We start from the raw sequence: 21835 nt of genomic DNA, 5'->3' as shown, positions 1-21835 counted from the left end.
AGAGCAAAAAGCAGCTAAAACTTACTCACTAAAGTCAGTAGATGTGACTGATTACAGTCACCCAAGGGGCAAATCTGTTGAATGACTTACAAGATGCCATTTGTACATAATCGCTTTTTAGAGATCCCTGCACGAATCACTTTAAAATGACTTTGGAGTACAGAAGGGTTTTTAAAGGCATCTGTGGGGGTTGTTTGTGGTAAAACAGGATTTTCAGTCATGAATGAAAGATGGCTTAAACTTGCTAACACTGTGAACAGTTGGCTGACTGGGTGCAGAAGTGGGGGAAGGGTCTCCCACACAGATGACACTGATGAGTACAGCTCCGTTTAAAAGAAGGAGTTAAAGCAGAGAAAGGGGTGGGTGTTTTAGGAAAGTGAGTGTAAGAACAAAGTAGGTATTAGTTACATTAAGAGAGCCAGGAAAGTAATGAGTCAAAGAAGTGACTCCGAAAAACAGGGTAGAGAGGGAATCACTAAAGGTTCAAATCTGATAAACAACAGGCACCAAAAAGTTTGGATGCCCAGCTGAATGTGTTGTCTATAAAAAGAAAAGGAGTACTTGTGGCACCTTAGAGACTAACCAATTTATTTGAGCGTGAGCTTTTGTGAGCTACAGCTCACTTCATCGGATGCATACTGTGGAAACTGCAGAAGACATTATATACACAGAGACCATGAAACAATACCTCCTCCCACCCCACTCTCCTGCTGGTAATAGCTTATCTAAAGTGATCATCAAGTTGGGCCATTTCCAGCACAAATCCAGGTTTTCTCACCCTCCGCTCCCCCACACACAAACTCACTCTCCTGCTGGTAATAGCCCATCCAAAGTGACCACTCTCTTCACAATGTGTATGATAATCAAGGTGGGCCATTTCGTGCAAAAATCCAGGTTCTCTCACCCCCCTCCAAAAACCACGCACACGAACTCACTCTCCTGCTGGTAATAGCCTATCCAAAGTGACCACTCTCCTTACAACATGCATGAAAATCAAGGTGGGCCATTTCCAGCACAAATACAGGTTCTCACCCCCGCCCCCCTTTTTTCCCAAAACACACACACACACAAACTCACTCTCCTGCTGGTAATAGCTTGTCCAAAGTGACCACTCTCCCTACAATGTGCATGATAATCAAGGTGGGCCATTTCCAGCACAAATCCAGGTTTTCTCACCCCCCCATCCCCATACACACACAAACTCACTCTCCTGCTGGTAATAGCCTATCCAAAGGGACCACTCTCCTTACAACAAGAAAAGGAGTACTTGTGGCACCTTAGAGACTAACCAATTTATTTGAGCATGAGCTTTCGTGAGCTACAGCTCACTTCATCGGATGCATCCGATGAAGTGAGCTGTAGCTCACGAAAGCTCATGCTCAAATAAATTGGTTAGTCTCTAAGGTGCCACAAGTACTCCTTTTCTTTTTGCGAATACAGACTAACACGGCTGTTACTCTGAAACCTCTCCTTACAACGTGCATGAAAATCAAGGTGGGCCATTTCCAGCACAAATACAGGTTTTCTCACCCCCCGCCTTCCCAAAAAACACACACACACAAACTCACTCTCCTGCTGGTAATAGCTTATCCAAAGTGACCACTCTCCCTACAATGTGCATGACAATCAAGGTGGGCCATTTCCAGCACAAATACAGATTTTCTCACCCCTCCACCCCCATACACACACAAAGTCACTCTTCTGCTGGTAATAGCTCATCCAAAGTGACCACTCTCCCTACAATGTGCATGATAATCAAGGTGGGCCATTTCCAACACAAATCTGGGTTTTCTAACCCCCCCCCCCCCACACACAAACTCACTCTCCTGCTGGCAATCTTGGGAGACAGGCCAGTCCTTGCCTACAGACAGCCCCCCAACCTGAAGCAAATACTCACCAACAACCACATACCACACAACAGAACCACTAACCCAGGAACCTATCCTTGCAACAAAGCCCGTTGCCAACTGTGCCCACATATCTATTCAGGGGACACCATCACAGGGCCTAATAACATCAGCCACACTATCAGAGGCTCGTTCACCTGCACATCCACCAAAGTGATATATGCCATCATGTGCCAGCAATGCCCCTCTGCCATGTACATTGGTCAAACTGGACAGTCTCTACGTAAAAGAATAAATGGACACAAATCAGATGTCAAGAATTATAACATTCATAAACCAGTCGGAGAACACTTCAATCTCTCTGGTCACGCAATCACAGACATGAAGGTCGCTATCTTACAACAAAAAAACTTCAAATCCAGACTTCAGCGAGAAACTGCTGAATTGGAATTCATTTGCAAATTGGATACTATTAATTTAGGCTTAAATAGAGACTGGGAGTGGCTAAGTCATTATGCAAGGTAGCCTATTTCCCCTTGTTTTTTCCTACCTCCCCCCCCCCCGCCCCCAGACTTTCTGGTTAAACTTGGATTTATGCTGGAAATGGCCCACCTTGATTGTCATGCACATTGTGGGGAGAGTGGTCAGTTTGGATGAGCTATTGCCAGCAGGAGAGTGAGTTTGTGCGTGTGTGGGGGTGGGGGTGAGAAAACCTGGATTTGTGCTGGAAATGGCCCACCTTGATTATCATGCACATTGTAGGGAGAGTGGTCACTTTGGATGAGCTATTACCAGCAGGAGAGTGAGTTTGTGTGTGTATGGGGGTGGAGGGGTGAGAAGCTGGAAATGGCCCACCTTGATTATCATGCACATTGTAGGGAGAGTGGTCACTTTGGATGAGCTATTACCAGCAGGAGAGTGAGTTTGTGTGTGTATGGGGGTGGAGGGGTGAGAAGCTGGAAATGGCCCACCTTGATTATCATGCACATTGTAGGGAGAGTGGTCACTTTGGATAAGCTATTACCAGCAGGAGAGTGAGTTTGTGTGTGTGTGTTTTTTGGGAAAGGGGGGGGGGTGAGAAAACCTGTATTTGTGCTGGAAATGGCCCACCTTGATTTTCATGCACGTTGTAAGGAGAGTGGTCACTTTGGATAGGCTATTACCAGCAGGAGAGTGAGTTTGTGTGTGTATGGGGGTGTGGGGGGGTGAGAAAACCTGGATTTGTGCTGGAAATGGACCACCTTGATTATCATGCACATTGTAGGGAGAGTGGTCACTTTGGATAAGCTATTACCAGCAGGAGAGTGAGTTTGTGTGTGTATGTTTTTTGGGAAAAAGGGGTGGGGGTGAGAACCTGTATTTGTGCTGGAAATGGCCCACCTTGATTTTCATGCACGTTGTAAGGAGAGTGGTCACTTTGGATAGGCTATTACCAGCAGGAGAGTGAGTTTGTGTGTGTGGTTTTTGGAGGGGGGTGAGGGGGTGAGAGAACCTGGATTTGTGCAGGAAATGGCCCACCTTGATTATCATACACATTGTGAAGAGAGTGGTCACTTTGGATGGGCTATTACCAGCAGGAGAATGAGTTTGTGTGTGGGGGAGCAGAGGGTGAGAAAACCTAGATTTGTGCTGGAAATGGCCCAACTTGATGATCACTTTAGATAAGCTATTACCAGCAGGAGAGTGGGGTGGGAGGAGGTATTGTTTCATGGTCTCTGTGTATTTAATGTCTTCTGCACTTTCCACAGTATGCATCCGATGAAGTGAGCTGTAGCTCACGAAAGCTCATGCTCAAATAAATTGGTTAGTCTCTAAGGTGCCACAAGTACTCCTTTTCTTTTTGCGAATACAGACTAACACGGCTGTTACTCTGAAACCTGTGTTGTCTATGTAAGTGCATAGCTGTGTTGAAACCAGAGCAGATCATAGGTCTCGTCTGTCTGGAATGGCTTGATGGATGACATCTTTACTATCTTTATCCCACATGATCTTAAAAACTTAATGTAAGTTTAAACCAACAAATTGTTAACTTGTTTTTGTACTTACAAGGGGGAAAAAGAACATAGCTGAAGTAATAGTGGGCAAATGCTTTAATTTATTAAACTCAATGTGCTCACTCTATTTTGTTCTTTAGTGCATTATTAAATCTTGACTCTACCTTCTCATCTGGAAGCTCGTTCATTCTACCTGTTTAATATGTGTTTATAAACAATCCTGTACAGGCTGATGCTTAGCTTGTTCCCTTAACTTAAATTGGACTGGAAATCCTACGGTTTGTGGTGAGATTTCAGGTGAGACATAGAACTAGATGGCCAGAAATGTCACGAGAGCAGCCTTTCTCCTTGCATTGGAGTATTTGCAGTTTTAACTAGAAAAGGCAAATGCAGAAACAAATGAAAATGACATGGGGAGGGATTGGGTCAACTAAACTCTATCAAAAGTTTTGGTAATAAGAAGGCTATGGTGCACAGGGAGAGCTCCGTGTGGTTAGACACTAGTGCATAGAACACCGGATTTGGGAAGAGAGAGAGAAATTATGAATTCTGATTGGGTGGGGATACAGCCTGAATTCTGTAATTACCAATCATCTAGCTGTTTCTTTGGCTACACTTGAGGGGGAAATCTATATTTGCAAATGATGTGGATGATACAATACAAAGGCCCCTATTACTATCTGATCTTTTAAGCTACTTACTTTGCAACTGAATGGTATTGTTCATTTTAGATATTTTCCCCTCATACTTTGAATTAGGCATGGGCCAAGTGACTTCATCAAAAATATGAAACTTTCAGTTACCAGAGCAAGCAAGAACTTGATTCCTGCTAGGAAAACCCAGTCCATGTGCCTGACCCATGGATGGAGAAGAATGAAAGCCTTCTCCCAAATGAATGAAAATGAGAGTGCCCCAGCTATGCAGCTACAGCATGTGAGTAGTTGCTTGCTTAGTCGTGCACTATACAAAAATTCACAATTTATTTTAAAGGAGAAATAGAACAAAGTCTAATCCCTTCTGATTTAAAGAAGCACTAGTCAAAAGGGTGTTAAGACTTCCTTGGGGGACACCAGCAACTTAAAAATCAGGCTTCTGTCTGAAATATTTTAAATCTTCTGTGGTTAAAGTAAACCCTAAATCAGATATTTTTCATTTCTTTTTCATTCATTTTGTTTACTTTGTGCATTTGACCCCACTTTGTTGGGAGTCCATTTCACTGTTTCCCCTGTATAGCCAAAAGAACTGCTTTTTTTTTGCTTTTGTAGGTTTTTCACATAACATCTGGGGAGAGAAAAACATGGAGGAAAATAGATACATAAACACACAAAACTTGGCTGGGGGACTCAGGGATGTGTGCAGTACCTGAAACTACTCTTACCTCATTTCCAGCACTGGACTATATTTCAAATGGACTTTGGACCTTTTCATGTATAACCGTTTAATGGGTTTATTTTAAAATGTAATGGTTTAGTCTCATTGCCCCAGTATTTATTTTGATTTAAATAATAACTCAATATACAACAATGTATTCAAAGAGAAGGAGGATGGTCCAGTGGTTAGGGTACTAGGCTAGGACTTAGGAGACTTGGGTTTGAGACTGCCTCACAGTGATGTTGAGAAGTAAATGCTTTAAAAATTGTGAGAGGCTCAGACACTATGGTAATGCTGGGCCATAGATATACCTGAGGCTAGATTTACACTAAAAAGTTAGCTCAACCCAGCTATGTTGCTCGGGGGTATGAAAAATCTGCACCCCTCAGTAATGTAGCTGAGCCAACCTAACCTCTGGTGTAGACACTGTTAGTTTTTGTTCAACGTAGCTACTGCCCCTTGGGGGACATGGATTAACTACAGTGATGGGACAACTCCTCCCGTCATTATATGGTCTACACCAGAGATCGGCAACCTTTGGCACGCGGCCCGTCAGGGAAATCTGCTGGCAGGCCGTGACGGTTTGTTTACCTGCAGCGTCCGCAGGTTTGGCCGATCACAGCTCCCACTGGCTGCGGTCCACCACTCCAGACCAAAGGGAGTTGCAGGAAGTAGGGTGACCAGATGTCCCGATTTTATAGGGACAGTCCCGATTTTTGGTCTTTTTCTTATATAGGCTCCTATTACCCTCCCACCCCCTCTCCCAATTTTTCACATTTGCTGTCTGGTCACCGTAGCGGGAAGTGGCGCGGGCCGAGGGATGTGCTGGCCGCCGCTTCCCGCAGCCCCCATTGGCCTGGAACGTTGAACTGCAGCCAGTGGGAGCTGCGATCGGCCGAACCTGCGAACGCTGCAGATAAACAAACCGTCCTGGCCTGCCAGCAGATTTCCCTGACGAGCCGCATGCCAAAGGTTGCCGATCCCTGGTCTACACTGTAGCAGTTTGAGTGTAGACATAGCCTTAGATAGATAGATGGCTATGAAGAAGGTTATTTTTTTAAGCAGGGCTACACTAAATGCCCCCTACTGACATGAAGATGTTTAAATCAACCAGAATTGGAAAGGCAGAATTTAAGGCATAGTACACTACCTAAATCAGAAATCTTAGGATATGTCTACATTGCAATAAAACACCCATGGCTGGCCCGGGAAGGTGCCAGAGCCTGGGCTCCAGACTGAGCCTGAACTTCTACACAGCAATTTTATAGCCCCAAAGCCTGACCCGGGCTAGCTGTGGTGTTTTATTGCAGTGTAGACATATCCTTAATTGGACTGGCACAGTTACAGTATCTCTTGCCTGTCCTCTGGCAAATAAGGAACTTTTGAGTCAGGTGGTTTGACTGGGTATCAGAATGGGAAGGGCTTCCTACAGTAGCTTCGGCCTCCTTATGCTACTTAGAGAAATATTAGACAATCTTACAAACTGAAAGAACTGGGTGACTCCGGGATTGGTAACATCAAACAAAAACTTGCATCTTAGGTTACTAGTCTGCATATGGGCCAGGTCAGCAGTGACCAAAAATAGCCAACTATCTGATGTCTCTCCTCTAGTAGGTGTGAACTGAATGAATGCTCTCAGTCCACTCCCAAGTGCTGCTGAAGTGTCCACGTTACAAAAGCCACAACCACCACGTGCACAAATTGGCAGCCGGTTTTCAGTCTCAGCATAGAGGGCAAGGAATCAATGGGCAATGGAAATGATCCTCCTTTCTTCCATCTATAGCGGGGCCTTACTCCCAACAGTAAGGCATAGCAGTGGAGGATGGCACAAGGTAAAGCTTGCGCTGTCCCTCTGCCGGTATATATGGATGAAAGGAGAATGTCAGTGCCGATGGTCATCAGTCTTCCCCCCCACATGAGAATCCACTGTCAAATGTACAGAGCTATGGCTGAAACAAAGTCCCCAGTGTTTGGTACATGCACCTCCTGTGAAGTACCTATACCCCTAGTACATGCTCAATCTGTCACCCTTTCTCTATGAGGACACAGAAGGCAAGAGAGGCCAATCCTAAACTTTTTCTCATGGAGCACTCAATAAGAGCCCCCTCAGAACCAGAGGAAGGGGCCTACTGGGCCTAAACAGGCTTCCTCTGTCAGTGTTCCTGTGAGCTACCACTCAGCTCCCAGCTCTCAGGCCTGCTCTTCAGAGGCATCTTCATCCACTGAGACTGGCAGAGCATCTTCCACCCAGTTATCTGAAAGGAGTGGGAAGCAACATCATTCCCACAGTAAGCACAGGCCTAGGTCACCCTCCTTGGGACTTAGTTAAAGAAGGCTTATATGTCTCCAGGCTACTCAGCCAAATGGTAATGGCCCAAATCGGGTCCCTCTGACACCTTGTCAAAACCTGGTCTCTGAACACATATGGTACTGTCACAGGCCGAGATCCGCACTTCAACTGGCACTGACTTCTTGTTACCAACATTTGTGCACCCCGATGCCCTTGGTGCCCATGATTCCAGTGTTGACCCCTATGATACAGATGGTTTCCGCACTGACTTTCTTACATCAAAGTTATTTTTGGTACCAAGTGATCTTGTGGTCTATGTGGCCTAAATCACCATTACTATCCTTAGCTGTGAGAGTGCCTATAGCAGGGTGCACTCGCCTCAAGAAGTCTCCTCTTGGCCAGGCATGGCAAAGTAGATAATTCCCATATGGCTCCCCCTTCCAATGGTCACTCCATCACTGTAAGTGGCCTCTCTTCCTGTAATTCACAGTGCTGCCTCTTCCTGACTCAGCCCTCCAGCTAAGTTGCTACATGGTCCCCACTTCTGGGGTTTCAAAGTCTAGCTGGACCAGCTGTTCGGATGGTGCCTCAGGCTGTCCTGTGGCTTCCCAGTGGATGGCAGGGGAACCCAGCTCCCCCCACTATACTGCGTTCAAGCCCAGGGACCCTGTAATCAGCAGGGAAAGGCGACACAGTCTCCTTCCTTGCTGCTGTTTCCCTGGCTTCTTCCTACCCTGCCATCTCAGGCTTTCATTCTCCACAACTTGTCTGGGATTGACCCTTCTTCCATGGTTAGAATGCCAGGGCTTATTCTCCCCCTGCCCGGGTTTCCCCCTTGCCACTTCTCTGCTCTCAGAGAGTGACTGGGGACTCTCCCCCTGCAGCTCCTCCTGTTATTACAAACTTCCTCTCTTTATATTCCTTACCCGGCTGGGCTTCATCAGCAATGAGTATTTGTAAATTCCTGGGCCTCCCTTCAAGTTCAACTGTCAAGGTTAATTGGCCTCTTCTGGGCCACCTTAAACCCTTCAGGGTTGGTGTGGGGTGAACACCTCATCACTGTGCCCTGTATAGCACAGACAACTAATACTATCACAGTATCAGTCACTCTTCAGTTACAGTAGTGGCGGGCTTAACCTCACCCTAGAAGTTCCTGCCTGAGTGCAGGGGATGGACTAGATGACCTCTTCAGGTCCCTTTCCGGCCTACATTTCTATGATTCTATGAAATAAAAAATTGGGCTCTTAAGGCTATAGAGATCAGTAGGTGATAAAGGTAGGATCTACAGGCCATCCACATTCTAAATCCATTCACTGGAATGTGTGATGGTCCTGGACCGAAAACTTCTTAACTCTTCCCTGAATTGTCCTGGTGGTCTGGGTATTTAGACTCAATTCTTAATTGAGACTTAACAAACCCAAATGAGTACATGTGGCATGAAAGGAATGTGGGGAGAAAAATACCTAGTGGTGACTCTTGCTGTCGTCTCTCAGAAGTCTGAGAGAGTCAATTATTTTAAAAAACCTCAAAACAGGAAACTCTTATCAGCTCAGCAGGAAGTTCTATTGCTTTGTGGAAGTGTTACTTTAGGGTCATTGCTTCTTTAAGGGGCTGTTTCTGAGTAATTTATGGTCTGAGATAGGCATCAAGCCTTCCATGAACAGGAGGAGTGGCCCTTTGCCAGGGAGGGGTAGTGGCAGAGGGGTGGAGGAAGGGGGAAATGACAAGGGAAATAGCTTGTATTATCTTGCAGTGTACATTCACATTGATAATATTTTCATTGTCCTCTACGGTAAATTACGATCCTGTTTTTGTTCCATATTCAGATCCAGGAAGCAGGGACCCTGTGTCTTTTAAAAAATACAGTCTTAGCCTTTTCGGACTTTGTTATTCAATAGAAATCAGTATGTATAGAATGTGAGATATGGAGGGCTACATGAAGATATAAAATTCTCTGGAAGAGCATCTGCTAAACTCTTAACATATAAAATAATGTGTGTGTCCGTGTGCTCCAAACACAAAGAATGTGTGTATGTGTGTGTGTGTGTGTATATATATAGTGTATATGTATAAATATATATGTGTATATAAAAATATATAATGGCTAAGATTTTCATAAAGGACTGACTAGTACTTTTGAGCATCTCAATTTTGAAATGCCCAACATGAGACCACTTAAAGGGGCCTGATTTTTAGAGGCTAAGTGCAATGTATTCTTTGGGTTTGGAGTGTACGTAATATTTCTGACTGAACAGTCAGCACTGGCTCACTACCCAATATTAAATACCTTTTGTTATATTTGTTTGACTATTTTGGATTGTTCTCATCACCATGGTCAAGCCTATTATGGATATCTCCACAACTGAATTATGTATGATCTGCAAACTGTATTGTGCATGCCTAATACAAAGAAGAAAACCTATTAATAGCATCCAGTTTCTCAGTTATCACTTTCAAAGCTCTGAGTGGCGATCAAAGTGTCTGTACATTGTTTGTTCATCTTATATTATCATTAAGCCTGGAAAATCTGTTCGTGTTAAAAATATGAGCTGAACCTTTGTTGAGGTTTTAAAGGTTTGGTTAAGTGGTTTGGGTTTTTTAGGGTTTTTTATTCATATGGGCCCGAAGTAGTATTCCAGATCCAATTCCCCACACTTCAGCACTTTCAGAAAGTGAATATTCAGACCCACCTTCCCTTCCCCAGCTCCACATGAACTCAATGCAGCTGAGGCTTTATCCCATTCACTTTAAGTAGCCACTTCCAACCATGACCTTTCAAATACAGTAATCCCCCCAGGGGATATTATTTCTCTTTCACTGCATGTCTCATGTCCAGTGTTCTGATAATTCTCACATGAACCCTTTGGAGTTGGTCTCCGTCATCATCTTAACTGGGGACCTTTCTAACTGAGTTCCCCAGACGAGCAGTAAAACTTACTTCCTCCTGTCCCAATAGTACGATATATTCAGAAAAAAATTACTGAGCAGAAATGACTTAGTACAGGAGTTCACAAACTTTGTCATAGTGTGGAACACATCCTAATAGGGAGAGTGTCTTGTGAACACCTCCTCTTTCAATGAAAAATGTACAGACCACCTTTCCTTTCATTTGTGTTTGAATATCATCCCTGGGGATTTCGCACTTTTGAATGCAAGCCACCTATATAGGTGCCTAAATATGGACTTTGGAGCCTAATTATAGTCTAAACTTTAGGTTGTTTTAGAATCTTGGCCTATGTGGTTTTTAAAGAGGTTGTTGATACAAAAAGATGTGTAGCATAAGAATTGTCATTGTTGTATGTGCATTTCTTTGTCTTTTATCTACTTACCTCTATACTAGGCTTTTTGAAGAAACATATCTCAGGCTTAGTAAACACAGCTAATGGCTTTTCTGTCCTTGGATTAGATAAAATGTTTCCAGTTGTACTTATCTAGGAAGTAAATAGCTTTTTGCTGGGGCTGTAAAATCACTCTTCCTCTCCCCGTGCCTCAGGGCTTTTCCTCTGTCAAGTGTTGTTTTTCTGGGTAAACAATTGAATAGGAATGATTCAAAGGGTGTAACTTCTCAAGTAGCAGCTCTCCAGATATGAACATGCAAAACAACAGGTTGTGATGACCTATCTACGTGAGAAATGGCCTCTCTCCCAATGACATACCACCACAGTTGTGGTCAGCATTGGTGTCCGAGCTGGAGCCTTATTGGTATGAGTGCGGGTTGGCTGGCAGGCCATTCTCTATGAGGGCTCCAGACCTCCAGAGCTCACTTCCCCTGGTGTATAATAGTTTAAGTATGTGAGTCCTCAGGATGCACGGCCGGATCCAGCTCTTCTCCCCTGCCCTTGGGGGTAAGGATGTTGGGTTGGGCTGGGTAGAGGCTGTGTGTGACAGCAGATTCAGATGGCTATGATATAGCTGTGGTGGTGTATAGAATGAACTTTTAAGTGGAAAGGTCCCTTGCAAGACTTCTTCCTTCGACAAAAAGGGAGGGTTTAGGCTTCTTAAATCCCTCAGAATTGCATCTTCTAACCTCGTTCGTAGTCATCCTCGTGCTCTGCTTCCTTCAACCTCAGCTCTACGCACCTTCTGTGAAAGCATACCTCCTTCTGCTTGTGGGACATAACCCCATCAGTGCAGTTGTGCTATTCTCAGCTGGTGCTAGACTGCAACTTGCCAGGATCTTCTGGGTATCTTCTTGTTTGTGACAAAATCAAACCAACAAATGCTAAGAATACAGCGTCACTTTTGACACTGAAAACTGTTTAATTTCCTCTCCTCAGTTGTTGTGGTTAACAGCCATACTTCTGCTCCATGTAACGGGGTTGCTATCACTATCATGTTGAACAGTTGTATCCTAGTTGTCACATAGACATCCTGCCGCCCAAACAGAGGCCTCTGAAATCTCTGAAATGCCATTGAAGCAAGACTGAATTAACATGTAAGTTCTGCAATTATAGAACTGCCTGCTGTCAACCAACTACCCAGATAGATAAAACTATTCACCCATTCAATGTCATTTCCATCTACAGGCAGCATCAGCAGGTCATTCTTTTCCAATTTATAGGAGGCATGCATTGCTTTGCTTTTGTCACCACTGATCTGAACGCCCATAGATTCTGCATTCTTTTTTTTTTGCAGCTCTTCCAGCATTAGCTGTAGTTGGTCAGTAGTCTCTCCAAGTAAGTCAATATCATCCGCATACTTAAGATCCTGTAAAGATGATTCTTAAATTTCACACCTCCTTCTTTGGCTTCCTTTGCCTTTGTCGTCAGCTAGTCTAGTAGAATGCTAAATACCGTAGATGAGAGTATGCGTCTCTGGTGTACCCCTGAGTCTACTAAAAGTCAGTCTGTAAGACAACCATTGTCCTTCACACAGCTAAATGTACCACAACACAATTCCTCCACTCGGTGCACTCAGTCGTCAGGCACCCCATAACTGGAATAGCAGTATCCACTGTGCTGATCAATATACTGAGTCAAAAGTGGCTGCAGAGTCTATAAACGCAGTGTTACCTTCCTCTTGTTGCTCCAGTTGTTTTTCAATAACATTCCACACAGTGTATATAGCATGGATTGTAGAACAACCTGCACAGAAACCACACTGGTTGTCTCATTTTAGGGTTGAGATAGTATTTCAGTTGGTTCAGAAGTATGATCATAAACACCTTCCTTGGGACTGTCAGTAGTGTAATTCCCCTATAACTTGAGTAAGCTGAGTATGCTCCTTTTTTTGAAAAAAGGGATGATACAGCCCCCTTTCCAATCTTCTAAAACAATGCTATGAACCCAGTGAACTAAGTCCAGGCCTCCACTTTTCAGCAGGTCTGATGAAATATTGTCAAGACCAGATGCATTACCATTTTCTAACTGTTTGATCTCTAATGTCACCAGCCTTTTTTCTGCTGGGTAGGTTCATTTTTGGATGAAGATGTAGTTTGCATCTAGTGTGGAGGTTATTTTTATGCTGGGGCTGGGCTTGTATTTGCTTTGAATTTATTTGGGATAACTGACATGTCTGTTGATTATTTGTGAATGTTTAGAAGACTATCCGGGTTGCTCTGATCAACGGAAGGGCACTCTGTCATTACAATCAACATAAATCATTAAATAAGTAAGAATTGACTGTGACCGTGAAAGACCAGTTTGAACAGCCACATACTTGAGGAAACTCCAGATCTGAATGTCCCGGCCTTCATCCCCAATTCTATAATGAATGAAACCACAACACATGGACCCTGAATGCTCTGACTTTCTGGAGTATTGGCTACAGATCTGAACTCTGAGGTTCATGCTTGTCTCTAGCGAGAATCTAATAAATAAACTACATTTCTGTTGCATGGGATCTCAGTGTGTTTTGCAGCCTGTGTGGAAAGTGCTTGCTTCCTTCACCTGTGGGATATTATACAATAATCCAAACCTGGAAGGGAATAATATCCCAGGTTTTATTCCTAACAGTGCATTAAAAGGAGGCAGTGAAAAAATACTGCCCCTTTTTAATCAAGCAGTAAGAATTGTAGAAACGCAGCTAGAAATATACATGCTATTAAAGGAGCTACAGGGTTTGGGCAGGGACACCTAAGATGCATAGGAACCTGGGCAAAGAATCCTCACTGTCATGTTGGGTGCTTCTCTTCCCACACTCCAAACCCAACTACTTCCTCTCCTGTGAGGAGGGCTGACCCTTTTCTAGTGACAGGATGCAGCCACTCAGAAAGGCCTGGTCCTGGCAGAGACTCTTTAGGGCTATGGGAAATGCCTGAGTCTGTGTGAGTGATTCACTGATGAACTGTGCCTCAGCCAACTTTCACAGGTTCACTAGCCACCCATCCATTCTCCAGTCGCTGCCTTTGACATCCCCAGTGGACCTCTGTGAGTTTTGGGCTGAGAAGCTGCCTCTGCCACAGCCCAAGCTGTTCTGGGCATGCCAGCTGGCTGCTTTCCCACAGGTGGGCACTTTGAGGGGCCACTTGGTGAGGACCACTGCTTCTGCCAATCCTAAGGGGTCTTCTGAGGGACAGGATGTGAGCCCCTCTTGTCTCACCACATCCGGCGGAGCGGGATATGTGTCTCACTACACTTCTACCAGAGAGAGAGAAGTAAAAAGAGACCAGAAAGGTGTTCATCCTGGGGCTATATAGGGAAGATAAAATAAAACTGTCCATGGTCACATTTGAGGTGCCTCATCCCACCAGGGTGCTCTGCCTCAGCTCCAACAGGCTTTTCTCTCTGCAACAGAAATTTCTTTGTATAGATGTGCTGGAGGCTGACACCAGTGGCAATGTCAAGGAAGCAGCTGCAGATAAAGAACTAGAGCAGTGGTTTTCAACCTGTGGTCTGTGGACCCCTGGGGGTCCGCAGACTATGTATAAGATTTCCAAAGGAGTCCGCACCACCATTTGAAACTTTTTAGGGGTCTGCAAAGGAAAAAAGGTTGAAAACCACTGAACTAGAGCATTACGTGGTATCTGGACAGTGCCGTAGCATAGCAGTCTTATATTAAATGGCTACCTGGCAGGGCAAAAGACACAGACAACTTTGTAAAACAATAGATATACTATTTGCAACATTCTGATCCAATGCTTGAGCACTGGATCAGAACTGACCCAGAGAGAAGAGAACCTCCTACTGAATCACTAGCACTGCAGTACCCTACAGCTTTTTCCTTGGAGGGGTATATTAAAACAAAAAGATGGACAATCAGCAAGAATCTTGGAATGGGCTGGAAGTTTGTTTTTACTAAAATATGCATTGACTTTTCAGAGCATGTCATAGTTGACTTCTTGCTGCTGCTGTTCAGAGCAAACTGCTGATTTCTGAGACGTTTTGGGAAATTATATTGTTTTCTATAAGGACAAGACATTAAACCAAGGTCTTGATCTTATGTAGACCTCTAAGATCCCTTGGTGTTTTCTTTAAGAGTAGGGGCGTTAACATTGGTATCCTGGCTGAATTCCATCTCAGGTAATTCTGCCTATGGAAATTCCCTCTGCAGTTTCAACTGTATGTGCTATTCTTTACTTTCTGCCCTTAATGGTCACGCAGTCCTGCTGTACACCGTCAAACAGTAGCAGAGTGCTTTCCCGAAAGGTGGCTGCATTTCAGTGGTGGTCTTGATTAGAAATGCACCAAAAAAAAAAAAATTAAAAAAAAAATCCAAACATTTATCAAAATAAAAACCTCAGATTCATTTCAATGGTGTGACAATTTGGAGAATCTCTGTTCCACTTACGAATTCCAGTTTGATTTTATGAACTGTCTGTATTCATATATCTTACAAGAGTCTTTTACTGTGTACTGCCTCGTGTCCCTTTTGCTAAAGAACAGGGGAATGCTGCCTACAAATCTGTCTTTGAAAGAGCCCGGTGACCAGACGTCCCGATTTTATAGGGACAGTCACGATTTTTGGGGCTTTTTCTTATATAGGCACCTATTACCCCCCATCCCCGCCCGATTTTTCACACTTGCTATCTGGTCACCCTATTGAAGGAGAGAGTGGTTAAGGGCTATCAACTAGTGATCCGATCTGGCCCATAGGACAATAGGAAGGATGAAGTCTGGGGGAAGCCAGTTTTCTCCAATTTCCGTGTAGGGGGTTTGGACAGAGCAATGCAATTTTTCAGCAGCAGACAAAGGAACCAGGTGTTAGCGGCAGGACTTACAAACTCGAGGGACTCACAGGGCAAGGGAAAGAGGAAGCCTTTGATACAAGATAGGAACAAAATAGGGTATGCTTTTGTATCATGGGGGACTGTTCTTGATGGAGGACCTAGCCAAGACCAAAGGAAGCTAATCTGGAAGAGAGTCTCCATGATTCAGAGAAGTCATAAACTGCATGGCAAGGATCTTGGACAATCTAGAGGACACTGACCTAAGCCCAGATAATGCTCCAGAGTGGTGAGGAAACTGAGGTAGGGAAATGTCTGGAGGTGTGTTTATTATTTTTGTCTGGCTCTGTATATATTTTGTGTTATATAAGGTAAAGAATGATTGTGTTTAGAAACCTTTGCAAAACAATTGGATCTATTTGCTTCAATGATCACGTCATAGCATCATAGGGTTAGAAGGGACCACAAAGGTCATCTAGTCCAACCCCCTGAATGTCCTTAATGTCCCTGAAGAGGTGAACTTTAAACCCAGAGTACCCAAAAGGTTAGAGTTCTGGGAAAGGCTGTGCTCCCAAGCTACTGGACGGTCTTTTTTCGGCATTGGGGGCAGCATTGGTCCTGGGGACCTAGGGCAGTTGGGTTATAGGGCCTGGTTTCTGTGAAGGGGTAACGGAGAGCCTGTACCTGGGGAAGTGTACCACAGAGGCCAAGGGGAGAGACAACACTGCCGCCTACTCAGACCAAGAGAAGCTTAAAGAGCATACGGGCCCTGTGTGTGAGGCCCAGACACAGCAGGCAGGTGAGAATCCTGCCAAGGGGCGCTCTATCAGGGCTGTGTGTGACAAAGGGTCTCTGCAACCCCGTTAGTCCCTTTCTACAAATGTTCATGTAAGCACATTTTTGTTCACAAGAATATTCACAGAAACAAAAAGCAGCAGCTGGCACCCATCCTGAGAGCTCATGCAAATGTTGTACTTGCACCATCAGGGTCTGGCAGCTATCTTGGAAGTGTTTTGTGGGTTTAGGAATCATCCAATCAGGGAGCAGAAACATTATCCTGTGACTGAGATGTCCAATCACACAGCACAAAGAGTGTCCATTCAAGCAAATACTCAAGGAGTATTGCTAATTTTTCTAGTATAGAGGGCATAAGGTTCAGAGGATTTGGCCCATTATGTCATTATTTTATTTAGGGCTCACTGTGACATCTGGTGGTAACAGTGCATCAATTTCAAGAAGTCTAGTTCTATAGATACTCCTTTCCACCCACGTGTATCAGTGGGTCTCTGAGATTTTGTTTTAAATTACTAGCTATCCTCAGAAGCAGGTGCTCTGTTAGCATCAGAAGTAGGACATTTTACTCCAGCCCAGGAGCAGACGCTTACAGCTCAAAAGCCATAGACTGAGACTCAGTGATCAAAATTAACACTGCTTGGTGTCCAGGAGATTGACCTTAAAGAATTAGACATTGAGTTGTCATGTGTGTCAAAAAGAAAATATCATTTATATGACATTAAAGAAAAGCAAGGGGTTGATGAATGCCCACAGCTAGCAGATCCTGGCAACTGCTAATAAGAAAGCTTGGATGAGTTAGACAATTTTTATGGCTGAATTTACAAGCTGTGACTGCCAGAGAATTGTCATCACTGTCCTTTTGTTTGCTGACTTTACAGATACTTTTGCTATGCTAGATTTAGATGGATCCATAAAATGTGCGTTGGATGTAACATTACTGTAGCGTTTCAGGGTGTACAGAGAAACAGAATGTCCTACCAGAAAGAGAAAAATTGACTTGCATACTGAGGAAATCTGTACCTGGTTACATGTGCCTTCCGTCAAAATTATGGGTCAGTTACATTCAGGCTCTTGAGAGTCTTACACAGTGGGGCTGGAAATATTTGCATAATGGGGGTGTATGTGTGCTAAGAGCCATTGAACCAAACTGTAAACCATGTATATGATGGAAACCACTTCAAACCAGGGGGTGTCGCAGCACCCCTAGTTCCAGCCCCTGTGGTCTTACATATCTGGAATTTGAGAGTCCACTGACGTAGTTGGGGTATAGATGAGAGATGGGCCCAAGCTACAGGCCTGAGATGTAAACTTTGAGGGTATTTGTATCTGAACAATTCCCTCTACTGTAGCTGTGAATCTTTTAAATAACACAGATGCAGGTGGATCTGGCTTTTATTCTTGTGTAGTATGTTTATTTCCAAAGAGTTTAAAATTCTGACTTCAGAAATAATAAAGTGTCCAAATCAGGGGAAAGCTAGTGAGATAGCTTAATCCTATCCCTCCGAGTGACTGCAATTTCTTTCCCTACATGTGCTATATTTGTAGGCGCCTATATCATTCTCATCTTACTGGTAAGGACATAATTTCATAGGCCAAGTAGTGTGTACAAAGCTATATATAGAAAATCTCCACTTAGCATTAATGTTGCAATCAATTTAGGGCTAAGGCTGAGGAGAGAAATTTTACACTCTGACCCTACAGCTGATTTAATGCAGTGTTCACTACAGTGGGGGAAAGAGACTGGCAAAAAACCCCAACCACCCGGGACTAGTCCTAAAAATACCTTCTGTCGTTTGCCAATAAGACCATTTAAAATATGCTACTGGAGCCTTTATTCACATTTCTTTACAAGACGTAGCATTATATTGTTAGCTGGAAATGGGCCTGATCTAAAACCCTGGAAACTTTTGCAGTGTTCTTAGGCCCATGCCATCCAAGGGACCAGTACAATATAACAAAGCCCAGAGCAGGCAGGTCATATTCACAGGGGATTTCCTCCTCCCTTGGCAGAGATTAGATGTCTTAGGTACACTGCGTCTCTCTTGAAATATCAGATTCATTGTTCCATTTGACCTGCCTGCAGGAATAGGAAAATGATATGCTGAGTGAATTGCCCACATTAGCCTTGAACTTTCTCCGTGTGCAGAGTTCTCAAACTAAACTCTGGTCTGAACATCTCCAGTCCGGTCTTGGGAAGGGAAGGAGGGAGGGAGAGGCTTGGAAGCACAAGGAAGGAAAGGGAAAGACCAAAAATAACGGATGCATGCTGTATTATGAAAGCATCATAAAAAATAACCCGCAAGGTTACTGTCCGGCTATTCCTGTGTAACAATTCGGCCTCCTCCTCCTCACCACGATTCTTTCTTAACGCAGACACTCCAAACCTAGCGAACTCAGGCAATCTTGAGGCTGGGGAAAGATTTCACTGGGTCTGCAATGTCCTCTCGACCTGCCAAAGCCCAGATAAATAGCCACACAATCCCCCTTCCCACAGCTAGCTCCATGATAAGGGAAACCATGAAACAATAGTGGCGGAGCCTAGATGAGTTCTGCAGACACTCTGTCAGGTATTCCCCCGGTGTTGGTTTGTGGGTGGTGCAGATCATGGTCTATGTCAGGTCAGGTCACCAACAGCTCTATTCAAAGGCAAAATGTTTAGGCATTACCAGAGGACAGTTTTCAGCCTTAATGCTGAATTTCTTGGTCGTATCCAGTTTACGCCAGTTAGTTAAATGTGATGTAAAACAGGTTCTGACTGTTTGTTTGATTAAGGATCCCACTGCAGTGTAGGAATGTTGACCTCGCTGTCCTGGCAAAGCACCAGGTTGGCTAACTAACTGCATTCTGCCAACCTAAATGCCCCCTAAAATTTTAATGGAACAATTTGGGACTTGGTCCTGCTTTGAGCAGGGGGTTGGACTAGACGACCTCCTGAGGTCCCTTCCAACTCTGGTATTCTATAATTCTCATTTATTCCATTTATTTACATTTTCTTCTCCCAGAACAACTTGTCCCTTGTATCTCTAGGGTAAGAAATGGCTGCTTTACCCTAGCGATACATGCAGAAACTCTAAAATGCAGCTATCATCCATAGGGCCAGCTAGTCCCCTCTGAGATTTGTCCAGGGAGCAATGGAAATAGAGGAAAACCCATTACAATGGCTGAAAATGGGAGCAATAGGAGTTGAGCCAAATGGCATCTTATCATCCCCTCCTTCTGAGTCTGTGGAACATTCCTCTGTGTGCCTGCAGCACCTCAGATTTAGGCGGGCATGACAGGAACAGAGAGGAGCGGGGCTGAGTATGTTGATAGAAGCATTCCTCTGCTTGGCATCATCTTCCAACAAATCAGAATGAATGCTGAGCCCTCCACACAAAATCCTGGGGACTTCTTGCCCCACACTGGCACACATCTCTTGGAAAGAGGAAGTGGGGACAGGTACAGACAGGGAGGCAACGGCAGCATGGCTCAGGCTGGAGAAGACCTGCCAAGGAGACCTGGGGCTCAGGGAGTAGCATGGATATCTAGAGATCCATGGGACTGTATAGTGGATTTTGAGACAGTCATCGGTTTGGCAGGGCCATGCCACCTACTCGGAGGTAGAGCTGGTCAAAAACATTTGCAAGAATTATTTTTTGAAAAGTTTTTTTCCTGTTTTTCATCCCATTTACAGCTTGGCCAGACTTTTTCAAATAGCCAAAATTTCAACACTATTTTTTAAATTTTCAGTTTTTATTTATTTTTGACTGACTCTATTTACCAGAGAAGTTTGTATGTACTTTATGTATGCAAATGTGTGGGGGTTAAGCATCTTTTTACCCTCTAAGGGGTTGGTTCTGTCTCATAGTTTGCAGAGCACTTTGGAACCCATGAGGATGAACTGTAACGTGTAAATGCAATTTACTATTGTTTGTATTCTTTTTATATGTACCTTTCCTGTTTAGCATCCTGCCCTTTCATACCGTCTCATTTTCACTGAATGCTAAGGGTGCTTCACCTCTTCTGTCTTGTTATTAAACCATAATGCATAATAAATCAGATCGCTAAGCAACGAAACACTCATGTCTGTTTAGTTTTTCCTCTCGAAATGGCCTGAAAAGTTACGCTTGAACCAAGCAAAGTGGCTTTTGCGTTACAGCCTATAAATCTTCTATGTTTTGGGCACTTGTAACAGTTGGTAGAGCTCTTCTGTAGACCTGTGCCCCTCAAGGGCTGGTGGGGAAGATACCAGCGAAAGGAGGACACTCAGGCCTAAGAATAGTAAACTATGCTTTATTGAAGGAAGGAAGAATTTACGCTCCAATCTGCGTGGGGAGCCCCTAGGATGCGCGGAGGGGCTGCAGGGGACTCTGGCCATTTGGGACAGCTGACCAGGCAGGACTCCGCTGTGGGGAGTCCTCTGCGGCGCTATATTCTCCGCGTTTATCTTGGGGTTACATGGGGTCAACAGCTGGCTACATTCTTATATGTATGATTTATGCTTATTACATAAACTGACTCGTTTACAAGCAAAAATATGCTGAGCTATGCTACAATATCTTTTGGCAGGGTCTGTCGGATAAAGTTCATTGAAACTGCCTGCATCCTTCGCATACATCCAGTCACCTACTCAGTCCACCACTTAGCTCCTCGCCAATCTTCCGCAACCTTGCCCCTACAAGACCCCTCCTGTTAGCATTTTTAAATGAGAGCTGATGAAAGCTACCAGATTGGCTATCATGGAGACTGAAGTCCTCTGTATATCCATACAGTGTGGATACAGGATGGGCAGCAGCCATGCCACATGCCACTCTGCTGACTTGTCCTCAGTTGGGAACAAAATCTGTCTGTGCTGCCAGCCTGTTCAATCCTTGGCCTCTTTTTCTGAGGCCGCTAAGATCAAGCGGCCAAACATGGTGTGAGGGTTTTTGTAATGTGGACTGAAACCACTCAGCAACTGAAGGTGCTAATGACGTTTCAGTCAGTACAGGGCTGGATCTGTAAGGCTTTGTATCTCCAGAGCCCTCCAATCCCCACTAGAGTGAAATTTATGGCTAACCTCAATACTCCTGCCAGTGAAACTTTATCCTGGAAGAAAGGTTGATAGACACTCAGCTTTTTGATATTGGGAACTGGGATTTTGCTGCTAAAAGCAATCGTGTCACAACTTCACCACAAGCCCTTCCAGATTAGAGATCCCCTCTAGAGCCAGTCCCCAGACTGGAGGTGGGAATGTCATTAAGGAGTGACACAAGGTGCTTCCCTCACTTTCCCAGCCAGCCCCAGCCCCCGTTGAAATCTACCAGAAACTCAGGGTTTGGAGTTAAGTGAATGCAACTTCCTTGGAGGAATCTAGCAACGTGCAGCAGACACGTGAATTGCAGTGCAAGTTAGCTGGAAAAACAAGCGTTCCTGGCAAAAGAACGGACCCTGATGATGGAGTGGGAAAGCAGAC

This window comes from Chelonia mydas, chromosome 3 (genome assembly GCF_015237465.2).
Source record: "Chelonia mydas isolate rCheMyd1 chromosome 3, rCheMyd1.pri.v2, whole genome shotgun sequence".
NCBI lineage: Eukaryota > Metazoa > Chordata > Testudines > Cheloniidae > Chelonia > Chelonia mydas.
This window is presented reverse-complemented; position numbering follows the sequence as displayed.